The following is a 14,526-nucleotide window of genomic DNA, read 5'->3' as shown; positions in this document are numbered from 1 at the left end:
TCCATCTGACTCCACGTTGGCAGAGCGGGATCGAAACTTAGGACTACCGAATCGGTAGGCGAGCACGTAATCAATTGCCTAACGAGGAAATTTTTACTCAAATAACAATGGCATGGCTTTGGGCCATCTATAATTTTGGATACTGTTTCTTTCATTCAGTAAAGATAGCAACACGTTTTTATCATTACTGTCTAAGTAAATGACATGTTTATTTAAATGCTACAACGTGTCAAAACTCAAGACGATACATGTGCTGAAGAAATGTGAAGATAGCCAAGTACGAAACTCAGTGTTTCTTTGTTTTGTGCCTGGGCAATCTGCTATTCGGGACACCGTGAAAAAAAAAGTAAACAAAAAGAGCTCTATTAGGTTATCTAATCATTGACAAGTCAGAAAATTTGTATACCCTTGACGTATTTTAAACTTCTGACGATAATATCGCTTACACCAGGGAGTATCATTAACATATTTTATTACCCGGATTCAGCGGTGGTTTTGACGGACACATTGGACACTTCCCAACAGCTGTTATTAAATTCTGCTCTCAAAAAAATTATTGCAAATTGGTGCTAATTGACGCTAATGACCTCGATAGGACTAGAATCCTCAAAGTTTGCAGACCTGTTGTTCGGGGAAGAGTGGAATCTGAAACTCTAGAGGTGGCTTAAGATAGTCTTGGCTGAACGCCAAAAGAGAACAATATAAAGGGTTAAACATAGTAAAAATAAGTGTGGAATTAGATCCTTAAATAGGGGAGAAGTGAAGGAAAAAGGATACATAATTTTATGTGACTTATTCTGTTCTATTAATCAAGCAGAGTAGTTGGACAGTAAACAGTAAATGGGAGATTTCTTTTTGTAGAATCTGTATGTACTATACGTCATATATATATATATATATATATATATATATATATAGATACACACATATATATATATATATATATATATATATATATATATATATATATATATATATATATATATATGTACATAATATATATGTACATACATATAAATATACATACATATATATACATACATATATAATATACGTATATATATACATACATACATATATATATTATATATATATATAGATATATATATATATATTATATAATATAATATATATATGTATATATATTACACATATAGTCCTTGCCAAGGACCCTAAAAGACAGATTGCAGATTGGGGGGATATTACAACCATTATCTTCCAGTGTTGAAATAATAGTCAACATGGATATATCATGTGCTATTAAGTGTAGGAAACTTTCAGATTTATAAAGATTATGATCTACGTAATTAATAATATTTACTAATTACTCTATGTACATCGAAACTGAAGTAACTATCGGGTAATTAAAGTTGGACGTAAATTCACAGCACCTTTCCTCCCCTGTCTTAAAAATGCATTTGCCCAAATTAAAATGACACTGCAAAAGTGCTGCCAACTATCGGAGCCATCAGGAAACATTTCCAGCCGGCTTCGTTTGGATCGCTTCGCTGATTGGTTCTCTTCTTTGCCGTTAACGACTCAACTGCTTAGTGTCACCTAAACTATCGAATGGTGTTGATACGAAACAGTAAGAATGCATCGTCCTTTCCCGTTTATATAAAAAACGCTTTATATGAAATCATAAATTCTTCAGTGTTTATTGGCAAGGCAAAATATGTGTTCACCCACCTACATCAATAATTATAAATAAACTACCTGACCTCCATCAAAATTGAATAAGTGATTATTAATTTTGTTTATCTACTTGTCCATGAGCTCACACATGTATAACTGAAAAACGACGAGCTTGAAGAAAAAGTCAAAATCCTATTGTGCTTAGATAAAAAAAAACTGAAGATAAAATAATTAAGTACTTTCGATATATTATATAGACGAATAATCGTGGAGTACATACACACATTATATATATACTATATAAACTACTTATAAGGGGAGCGTTGTATAGCGACTTCACTCAGACCAATAGATGGCGCAAACGTGTACATGTACTAGGAGGGGTGGGGGGGGGGGGGGGGGGGGGGGGGGGTTAGGAATTGATGGAGGGGGTTGGGGAATATGGGTGTAGAAAATAGGGTACTTGTTGAAGTATTTAACAACTATGGAAACTATCTTTTGATTAATGTTAGCTGTGGTGGATTGTATACGCTAATTAAATTTAGCATTATGCAGAAGTTAATACTTATGCTTGTTACCATGATTCTAATCTGTTAATTAAAAGAGAGAGAGAGAGAGAGAGAGAGAGAGAGAGAGAGGCATTCATCACCTTCATAAACGAAGCTTAGGGAGACAGAAATTGTTACTCACGATTCATGCTATGCATCCAGATAACACGACATACGACTCCAGAATAACATTATTTTCGTTTCCTTCACCCATTTTTTCTTCTTTTTTTTTTTGTCCCTATTTTTCTCTTTTTTGTCCCTCACCCCTATTTTTCTAGATTTTTCCCTCACCCTAAACCCTCTTTCTTTCAAAGCTCGAAGCTACTGTTGCAAAGGAGTGTTCAGCCACCACTTTCATTTCACTCTCTGTTCAATCTCCTGGTAATTATTTCATCAGGCCCAAAAAATCCTGTATTTTCTTTTGATCTCATCCTGATTACATTTTATTTTTAGGCCACCCAATACTCCGTCACGGGAAAGTCCCCTACTTTCTCGCAAGAAATTCTTCACCTTCTCCCTCTCTGCATGTGTCTATCCTCTCTCAATTTGTCTTCTCCCGCCCACCTCCTCCAACCACCCCCCCCCCCCCTACATCTCTTCTCCCTCAGATGCTTCACCTTATTTTAATGTCCAGTCTACTTCCATCGTTTTAGCGACTACATATTCTTCATATTAACCATATCATCATAAATAATTTAAAATGTTCTTATTTGGTATTTATTGTACATAACGTTAGTTAAATGCTTTGCTGAAAATATCATTGTATAGCTGATGTTCATATAATTTAACTACTTGAATAATTTAAGTACCAAGATTTTCATCCATTTCTTAGACTTCCAGTTCACTGTCTTATCTATCTATCTATCTATCTATATATATACATATATATATATATATATATATATATATATATATATATATATATATATATATATATATATATATGATATATATAGATAGATAGATAGATAAGACAGTGAACTGGAAGTCTAAGAAATGGATGAAAATCTTGGTACTTGAATTATTCAAGTAGTTAAATTATATGAACATCAGCTATACAATGATATTTTCAGCAAAGCATTTTAACTAACGTTTATGTACAATAAATACCAAATAAGAACATTTTAAATTATTTATGATGATTTATGGTTAATATGAAGAATATGTAGTTCGCTAAAACGATGGAAGTAGACTGGACATTAAAATAAGGTGAAGCATCTGAGGGAGAAGAAGATGTAGGGGGCGGGGGGCAGGGTGGGGGTTGCTGTCAAAGACAAATTGAGAGAGGATAGACACATACAGAGAGGGAGAAGTGAAGGTGAAGAATTTCTTGCGAGAAGGTAGGGACTTTCCCGTGACTGAGTATTGGGTGGCCTAAAATAAACTGTAATCAGGAGAGCACAAAGAAAATGCAGGATTTTTTTCGCCTGGTGAAATAATTACCAGGAGATTAAACAGAAGGTGAAATGAAAGTGGTGGCTGAACACTCCTTTGCAACAGAGGCTTCGACCTTTGAAAGGAAGAGGGTTTAGGGGTGAGGAAAAATCTAGAAAAATAGGGGTGAGGGACAAAAATTTATTTATATATATATATATATATATATAAATATATATATATATATATTATAATATATATATATATATATAATATAATATATAATATATATATATATAAATATCATATATATATATATATATATATATATATATATATATGCATGTATGTATGTATGTATGTATAAATGGATTATGTGTTTGTTGTGTATTTGTGTATGTTCCACCATAACTTTGAAATGCATAGAGCAAGTTCGACCAAAGTTGGTATCATATGACTTACTATCTGGAAAAGAACACTGTGGAGTAAGCCATCACTGGCACCAAAGGTGGTGTGGTTGGGAAGGGGGTGAAAAGAAAAAATAATGGGAAACGACAGAGATTAGCATCTGATCCGTAGTTTACAAGGTCGCTCAGATGAACATTGACATTGCTGATCTCTTTTAAGTTAAATTTCAGCCCCAGTAGGAGCGGGGGCGTGAGAAGGGGTTGATCTATAAAATGTAAAATATGCAACTATCTTAACAGGAAAGGCAGGAAGAGGGAGAGGGAGAGAGAGAGAGAGCGAAAAGAGAGGGGAGTTAAGAGAGAGAGAGAAAGAAATAGAGTGGCTATTAGGGTAGAGAGAGAGAGAGATGAGAGAGAGAGAGAGAGAGAGAGAGAGAAGTTTATTGAGCCATTCAGAATTTTCCCAGGCAGCACAGGGTTGGTCAGATGTTTGTCTGTTGGTTTCGTAATTGCAAACTGTTCGTGAATTTCCTACATGCATTGAAGAAGAAGTATTTAAAATGGACACATTCAGTTCGTTCAGTTTTTCTTACATTTTTTTCAGTGTCCAAATAATGGTAAAATAAAATTAGTTTTTATCAGCAAAAGGATGTTGGCAAAGATTCATGAATCCGAGTATTTTTCAATTAGTCGAATGTGGTGGGATGGGAAATTTCAGGTATTTCCAAAACCATTCTCTTCCGCGTCTCTTCGCTAATTATTCCTTTCATTCCCCCCTCTTCCCGTCTTTGTTTTGACTCTGTATAGTCATTATCATAAGGAGAAAGTTCCCAAGATTATCTTTGATTAGAAATGTTTCTCATTGTTAAGCTTTTGTACCGTGGGTTGGGAACGCCTCCATTTTTGTTACTGATTTATTTGTAGGTAGGCATTATTCAATGTCTTGTTCATAATGCTATTACGAACGGTGATGCCAGCTGCTCTTTTCTTCCCCATTTGAAGGGTCGACCATGGGCCACCAGGAGGTACTAGTTAGTATCTCATGCCAGTAACTCCAGTCAGCGTTCTCGTGATTTATTTTGACCTCCATTGTATAGAATTCTCATCTAATAAAAAGATTTTTGCAAATTAAAAGATGATTGTAATCCGTAACATGTAAAAGTTAGCTAAACATTAAGGGACTTGAGTTCTGTCACTGGCAATTGCTAATTAAACACGTAACATTTAAGTACCCAACACAACAGCGTTATAATGATGTATAGGCTGGGTTCTACAGTCTTTCATTACATTGTACTTCAGAAAGTCCCTTTCCACATTTAGATCATACAGTTCTTGAGTATATCACTTTCATATATATATATATATATATATATATATATATATATATATATATATATATATATTTTGTTACGAAGTGCCAAGTATCTGGTTACCATGCATCAAATATTACCTCACCAAAAGCCAAACACCTGAACCCTCATAACATGTTTAAACGACTGAATACACTAAAGGCAACAGTGATCCCTTAACACTTACCAGTATTGCAGAAAATCAGACTAAGTTCATCAAAACGGGTTGGTGAGGTAATCTTGTAAGTAATTAAATTAATCAAAGGGACATCACTCCATCAACAACTTTCAAAACTCTAAGTATTTCCCTGATTTCAGAAGTCTAAGTACTTTCCTGGTTCTAAGTCACTTCAATTAATTGAAGGAAAGCAAATCAATTACCACTCTCATGCTCTACCTATCATAAATATAGTCATAATTATATATATTTATACTGGTGTAAGATAAAGAAAACACTTATAAAAATTTTAAATACAAAAAGAATTTATTATTAAATTCAAAATTTATAAGTGAAATTCACAAATATCAGGGATAATTACTGTTACTTGAAAACAAGTAAAGTTTAATTAATTCTTGAATCAAAATTAAGTAAAATTAAATCAAAATTAATTTATCATAAAATTCAAGAAAATTAATTCAATCAAAATTCAAAAGTGTTAGGCAATAACTGAAAATTTGAAATTAATTCACAAGTGCTAAACAACAATAAAACTTGAAAAGAATTCTAAGTAAATGCAAATAAATTCACAAGTGTTAAATTTAATTAAATGTGCAATGATAAAGCAATGAAAATAACTAAGTCAATTAAATTGTGAATGCAAATGAAATTATAAAACAAAAAGACACACTTCAATAAGAAAATGAATAAATGCACAAACAATGGAACAGACACAAACACAAAAAATATCAGCAATGTGTAAAAGTGTAAATCTTTTTCATTCAAAAACACTAACCAACAGTTTTTACCAAACCTTCGTAACAGACAACAGTTCCTATCAATTATTAGTTAAACACACTCACTATCCATTATTAGTTAAACACACTCCCTATCCATTATTAGTTGCAACTAATAAAAATATAACACACTTACCTTTTTGGTATACCAACTCTTTCTTTCTCTTGTATATTACACTTTCACAAAAAAAAAAAAACAGGCGCCGTTACGAAATGTTTGTTCAGATTCTACAAAAGAAATTAAATAAACTAAATAAATTCCAAGAAATATCAAATATAGAATTCTCACAAGTTATGAGTGACCAAATTTACGTTACGTTAAAATAATCTCGATGTCGAGTGAGAGAGAGAGAGAGAGCGAGAGAGAGAGAGGGAGATCTAACTGCCTCGAGGTCTTAAGATCGAATGAATATCTCTTCCTTTATGGAAATGACAGAGCAGATGTCTCAAAACGTTCTAGGCACGAAAGCTTCTCGAAAGTTCTGAAATCTGACGCAATCTTACACACATAATGTGCACATCCACGTGGGACTTGGCAAATACATACACGTACAAGACAAGACTGCTCAACAGATACGTACCCGATTGAAACGGAGGGTAAACGATAATTAAGATTGACATGTTTTTTATGACAACGAGCTCGCTATTCAAACGCGCCCTGACAGAGCAGGGAAGCAAAACGGATCTCGCAGACTCTAATTTTAAAGTGCTGACATAAAAGTTAAACATTTGCAGCTTTGAAAAGACAAGGATCTCTCTCTTTACGTTATATATATATTCTTTTACAAGACGTTAATGCGAAATCTGAACACACATTTTAAAAACTCCTATTCTAAGCTATCTAGGAATCTGAAAAAATGTTACACAATCTACAAGACATTTCAAAGAGGGGAAAACATGCATTTTGAAAGTAGCAATATATAATAATATATATATATATATATATATATATATATATATATATATATATATATATATATATATATATATATATATATATATATATTATATATATATATATATATATATATATATATATTTATACATATATATAGATATATATATATATCATATATATATCTATATATATATCATAGATATATATATTTATATATTTTATATATTTACAATGAGTCCCTCACTCCACCTTCCATTAGAGTAAAAAGTATTTATTTATCATTAACGTTACAACTTTAGTTAATGACCCTTTTATTAGGTCATTATCAATGCAAGTCACTTTTTTTTTTTTCAAACAAAATCGTTCTGCCACCTACATTATCTCCTCAGGGAAAAAGCAAGCGAAGGTTTAGTCATCGCCACTTTTGCCATTTTCTTCAGAATGTTGATATGACGGTCACATCACAAAGAGATATGTGCTTTCTTCGATAAACAATAGAATCAATTCCAGTTCACGCTCGTCTTGTCTACAGAGTATTACCACAGGCTGCCGACGTTCCCAAGCAGTCCTTTTGGGCGAGAATGAATTTAATAATATCCGTAATTATTCACAAAAGGTAGCCCTCCCAACATTCATTGGCGATTTGCAAGCAGTGGAAAAATGACTGCTTTCAAGACGTCAGGGAGAAAGGGTCGTAGATAGTGTTTTTTTTTTTTTTTTTTTTTTTTTTTTTACGTGACTTTTCAATTTAATCATATAGAATTACTTTCTATTCCGCAAATTCACCAATGATTTAAATTCCGCTCGCAAGGAAGCCAGTAAAAAACTACACACACACACCACACTCAGTGTTTTAAGACTCACTCCTCATAGTCTTGATATCATACGTAAGATAAACTCATTGAAATAAACATTATTGAAAACTGTACATATAAAAAATAATCAGAATTTTGGTCTATCAGGATCAAGAAAACACGCTTGACCCCTCAAATATCTTACATCATTAACTATATTGGTATTGTGTCCGAGTAAGGTGTTGCGACTAACTTTAGGGCTAGTTCTCTCAGTGACCCTGATTCGCTGGGAGGTCAAACCAAAAACACCTGACCCATTTTGCCCTGATCTCCTTTACTCCACTGACAGGACTCAGTTTCCGATGATCTCTGTTGAAATGATGGAGAATTATTTCTTCATCGTCTGAAAGCGTCTAACTCATTTATTAATATTGGATAAAGTAATGCAATAACCGTCCATGTGGCAAGGGATAATAACGCTCATAATGTCTCGTCACAAACTTATTGTTGAAATTCATGACCCCTTCACCTGAGAGGTATTACTACATAATTTAACTGATGATGAAAAATTCATCATTGCATAAGTAAATAATACTATCAATGATATCACTGGATTTGAGTGATTTTAACCCTGACTAATACAGACAGAGAGACAAAATGAGATGGAATAGATATTTCATGGCCAATCTCTTTTATATACATATATTTATATAACTAGAGCATATGAAAAAGAACTAAACTAAAACAGCAAAAAACAGATGCAATAAGGTTTTCCAAAAGATTACCTGTGTGTTCTATCGCAATTTTTTCTTTATTCACCACCCGCTATCTCTCTCTCTCTCTCTCTCCTGTGAAGTGAAGAGATTCAGAGTAAATTAATTATTTCAGAAGGACACAGCAAATTTATATGCCAATTTAGGTACAGCTAATTCACACACACACACACATACACACACACAAACCGTCTACAGATCTAGCCTCAAACATATTAGTTACTTAATTACATATATTATGAGAGTTGTACAGGGTGTCCATAAAGTCCCAATACTACTCTGTGCAATACTTATTTGTAATGGTACTGGGACTTTATGGACATCCTATATAATGTGGTAATATGTCGCCAGTAGACGAAGAAGTACTATACATAAAATTATTGTGATATCAAGACTAAAGTGACGAAAGTTTTAATTTGTTGGTTTTACGTATTTCTACAAAAAAAGGATTAGAACTTAAAAATGAGCTCATTTGTCGCACAATTTATTCATTTATCTAACCTGTAATTAACAATGCGTAAAAGAGTTATAGAAAATGTTAAAGACAGACAGACAGGCAATAATTCGTATGATAGTCTAACACTTTGATTTTTTTTTTCACTTACTCGGGGGAGTTGAGGGTGCAGGGGGGAAAGGTTCTATGGAAGGGCCTACAAATGTCTGAAAAGGGTGTTTCACGTTGAGTTAAAGATATAGAAATTTTCGAATAGGATATTTGTGATTCATTTATTAGAATGAAAATATAAGAAAATAAATAATGTGCATATCGAACAGTACAGAAAAATTATTTCTAATAAAATATAGAGTATTTATTTTCATTTTCGTTACTGAAACAAGGCTCTATTTGACTAGATTTTAGCACGTTTTAATTTACGATAAAAAGTTAGGAATATAATGTCTACAACTTAAGCGTGAAGGGAAAATCTCTTGTAAATTCCGAGAAAGCTGGAGGTCGGATAAACGTCTTGTTTTCTTTAAAGGAAGTGTTGCCAATATAGACAAATTTTTGTTTTTTTGTTCACTGAGTTACCAGGATGTAAGGACATAAACACATTAGCCAGAATTCTATTTTGAAGGATTTATTTTTATTTTACCTCTCTGTAAAAGAAAACTATTGAGATGGGATTTTTTTTCTGTCCTTCCACACTTTTTTCTGTCCGCCCTGAGATCTCAAAAACTAATGAGGTTAGAGGGCTGCAAATTGTTATGTCGATCATCCACCCCTCCATTCATCAAGCATACAAAATTGCATCCCTCTAGCCTCAGTAGTTTTTAGTTTATTTAAGGTTGAATTTAGTCATGGTCGTGCGTCTGGCACCGCTAGCATACAAAATTGCAGCCCGATAGCCTCAGAAGTTTTCTATTTGATTTAAGGTTAAGTTTAGCATTGCTTGTACGTCTGGCACCGTTAGCATACCAAATTGCAGCCATCTAGCCCCAGTAGTTTTTTATCTTATTTAAGGTCAAATTTAGCCATGATCGCGCATCTGGCACTGTTATAGGTGCCAACAACACAAGCCATCACCCGGTCATGGTTAAGGTTTTCATGAGCTGCAGCTGAGAGTTTCATACAGAATTATACGCTGCACAGAAACTCGATTGCGCCGAAGAAACTTCGGCGCATTTTTTCACTCGTTTGATGTAAATCAGGCAAAATAATGTAGACTGATTGATTGATTGCTTGATTTAGAACTTTTTGGCATACATGCCAAGCACTGGGGCAACTAAGGCCATTCAGCGCTGACACGGAAATTGACAGTGAAAAGGTTTGAAAGATGTAACAGGAAAAAAAGGAGGAAAACCTCAAAGCAGTTAGCAGAAAGGGGGACAGTAAGATGCCAAAAGTTCTATAAATCAAGCAATCAATCCGAAGGAACGCTGCAAAGAGCATAAGTAATGCCTACATTGCACCGCATGAGGTGCACTGACACTAGTAACGTAGAGGGTATACGGAATATTTAACTTTTTTTTATAAATAAATCGAATAAGAGAGGTCTGAATTCCAACCAAAAGTCATACTCTAAGCAATTGAATTTTTTTTTTTGTTTTTTTTTGTTTTTAAGATGTTCGCAATACAGTGTGTCCATAAAGTCCCAGTACCATACAAGCATAAATACTTGTAATGGTACTGAGACTTAAGGAACCCGTGTAACCATAATAGGACAATGCTAGAAACGCTCGGTGCTTTAGTAACATGGGTAATCCATGCAGCGGTTTTTTAGAATTGTTTTTTTATTAAACCGTGTGCGACGTATGTATGGCCACAGGGGAAACGCAGGTCCCCTGAGGGACGTCCTTTGGGCGGGATGAATGAATCAATCATAACTCCGCAGCCGTTTGTTAGTAACTTAAAAGCAGTGGAAATGGAAGATGGCATTCTATGTAACACGTATAGGTGAGAATGGGTCGTTTGTCAGTCAATGTTATCGCCTTTTTCATTTAATTTTTTTTTTAAAGTTTAATTTGATTGAAATGCCTTTGAGGAGCCATTCATCTAGCAGTGTTCATTCCATCGGCAAATTGAATGAAATCGAAAATGAGCATAAAATCATATCAGATAACGCCAAGCTTTTGACATTTCATATTTAGTTCAGTTTTCGTGCTTTTACAGTATAAAAATCCCCACATAAAAAAAATGCAATTTATTTGAACTATTACCTACCTTTATTGAAATTGCATTGCCATCCATCCTGCAAATTTTTACCTCTACGAAATGACATTCTGCTTGCATGAAGCCAATCAAAAAGTGACGGATAATATTACAGGTTGCCTTTTGTTTCGGACCCATTCCTCATTGTCTAGCAATAACCAAATTTAATCCAGTGAAATTCGTTGGAATGTCATTGATCCCGTTTGACGGGATGTCAAACGAGATAGAATTTGTTGAAGAATCTCAGTCTGCGTTGCCTGAAAAATATTTCTCGATTCATCCATATTGGATGAATTATGCATGTAAGGTTGAACTTGCAGTGGATAATAACTCATATTAGCTCATCAGGTATTTAATGTTGAAATGCTAATCACATCACCTGATGGTACTACTATCAAGTGGATTACTGCATAATTGAACTTATCTGTAATAGATTGATACAAAGAGACTTTTCCCCAAATTGGTATAATAATGGTACTGGATTGTGAGGAGCGGACTTCATTCAATCTTTTAATGTTAGAATTAATCACGGATGAGCACAGCTTACCTTTATCGAACAATGGAGTCATAGTCTGATGTCAGGGCAATCTTTTTATACAGAGAACGAGCTAGTTATATATTATATATATATATATATATATATATATATATATATATTATATATTATATATATTATTATATATATATATAGAATATATATATATATATATATATATATATATATATATATATATATATAATATATATATATATATTACATCACACAAAATATTTTAGAACTTACAATTGGAAGAGAATATTGAAAAATTTACGAGGAGATCATCTGCTTCGAACTTGGTAAGCAAGCTTCCATTTGGACTTGCTATGAAAGAGAGAGAGAGAGAGAGAGAGAGAGAGAGAGAGAATCGATTCATACTATATCCCAAAACACCTGAAATAAGAGGAACGCGAAATGACATTAACGATTGCATGGCTAATCTTTTTGTTCAATGCAATGAACATTTGGATACAACGAAGCAAAAAAATAATCACATTTTCTAAGGCAATTTTGGGGACTTCTTTTCCATCTCTCTCTCTCTTTCTCTCTCCTCTCTCTCTCTCTCTCTCTCTCTCTCTCTCTCTCTCTCTTCATACATATATATAATATATATATATATATATATATATATATATATATATATATATATGTGTGTGTGTGGTGTGTGTGTAAACAGGCGAATTGTATGTAATTTCATAAATGTATTACGAAATAACCAATACATGCAACAAAAGGACGCTACCTCTGAATACTATTGGGAAAAGATATATTTCATGAATTTACATTGTTAGAATCAACGTTTTGGATACCTGAATATGGAGGAAAAAGTAATAAGAAACTTATAATGATGAGTGGTAAAAAACAGGACAGAAGTCAGTGTGACAGAGCTCTACCACTTGACATCTTGGCGTGTGGTTCATCGAGCGAATAATATCGCAAAATAAAGTTTAGGGTTTTGACATTTATACTGTCGAAGTCCCTGGATATAAAAAGCTATACAGTTTTTAATTTATGACAAGCAGAAAATAATGTTTCTCTATTTATTGCTGTTTGTTTTTTTTTGTACGTATCTTAAAATTATAGCACTACTTACAACTATTATTATTATTATTATTATTTATTTTTTTTTTTTTTTTTTTTTTTGCTCTATCACAGTCCTCCAATTCGACTGGGTGGTATTTATAGTGTGGGGTTCGGGTGCATCCTGCCTCCTTAGGAGTCCATCACTCTCCTAACTATGTGCCGTTTCTAGGATCACACTCTTCTGCATGAGTCTTGGAGCTACTTCAGCCTCTAGTTTTTCTAGATTCCTTTTCAGGGATCTTGGGATCGTGCCTAGTGCTCCTATGATTATGGGTACGATTTCCACTGGCATATCCCATATCCTTCTTATTCTATTTTCAGATCTGATACTTATCCATTTTTTCCCTCTCTTCTCTTCAACTCTGGTGTCCCATGGTATTGCGACATCAATGAGTGATACTTCTTCTTGACTTTGTCAATCAACGTCACGTCTGGTCTGTTTGCACGTATCACCCTATCCGTTCTGATACCATAGTCCCAGAGGATCTTTGCCTGATCGTTTCTATCACTCCTTCAGGTTGGTGCTCGTACCACTTACTTACTGCAAGGTAGCTGATGTTTCTTGGCACAGGCTCCAATGGAGGGCTTTTTGCACTGAATCATGCCTCTTTTTGTACTGGTTCTGTGCAAGTGCCGGGTCATTCACTTGCTATGTGGTTTATGGTTTCATTTTTCGTATTGCACTTCCTATACAATATGGGAGAGATGTTATTTCCGTCTATCGTACTTTGAACATATCTGGTTCTTAGGGCCTGATCTTGTGCCGCTGTTATCATTCCTTCAGTTTCCTTCTTTAGCTCTCCCCTCTGTAGCCATTGCCAATTGTCATCGCTGGCTAGTTCTTTAGTCTGTCTCATGTATTGTCCGTGCATTGGTTTGTTGTGCCAGTCCTCTGTTCTTCTGTCTTTCTCCTGTCTCTGTATATTTCTGGGTCTTCGTCTACTTTTATTAGTACCTTCTTCCCATGCACCTCTTTAGCCACTCGTCTTCACTGGTTTTCAGATATTGCCCAGTGCTCTGTTTTCGATGTTAACGCAGTCCTCTATACTTAGTAGTCCTCTCCCTCCTTCCTTTCGTGTTATGTATAGTCTGTCCCTATTTGCTCTTGGTGTAGTGCTTTGTGTATGTCATATGTTTCCTGGGTTTCTGATCTATGCTGCGGAGTTCTGCCTTCGTCCATTCGACTATTCCTGCGCTGTATCTGATTACTGGCACTGCCCATGTGTTTATGGCTTTTATCATATTTCCGGCGTTGAGTTTGACTTGAGTATCGCCTTGAGTCCTCGCATATATTCTTTCCTGATCGTGTCCTTCATCTCTTGGTGTTTTATATCTCCTCCTTCCATTATTCCCAGGTATTTGTATCCTGTCTCATCTATGTGTTTGATGTTGCTCCCATCTGGTAGCTTTATCCCTTCAGTTCTCGTTACTTTGCCTTTTTGTATGTTTGACTAAGGCGCATTTTTCTATTCAAACTCCATCCTGATGTCCCCAGATACAATCCTTACAGTCTGGATTAGGGT

This window comes from Macrobrachium nipponense, chromosome 2, assembly GCF_015104395.2.
Source record: "Macrobrachium nipponense isolate FS-2020 chromosome 2, ASM1510439v2, whole genome shotgun sequence".
NCBI lineage: Eukaryota > Metazoa > Arthropoda > Malacostraca > Decapoda > Palaemonidae > Macrobrachium > Macrobrachium nipponense.
The sequence above is the reverse complement of the archived record's forward strand: the minus strand, read 5'-3'. Positions refer to the sequence as shown.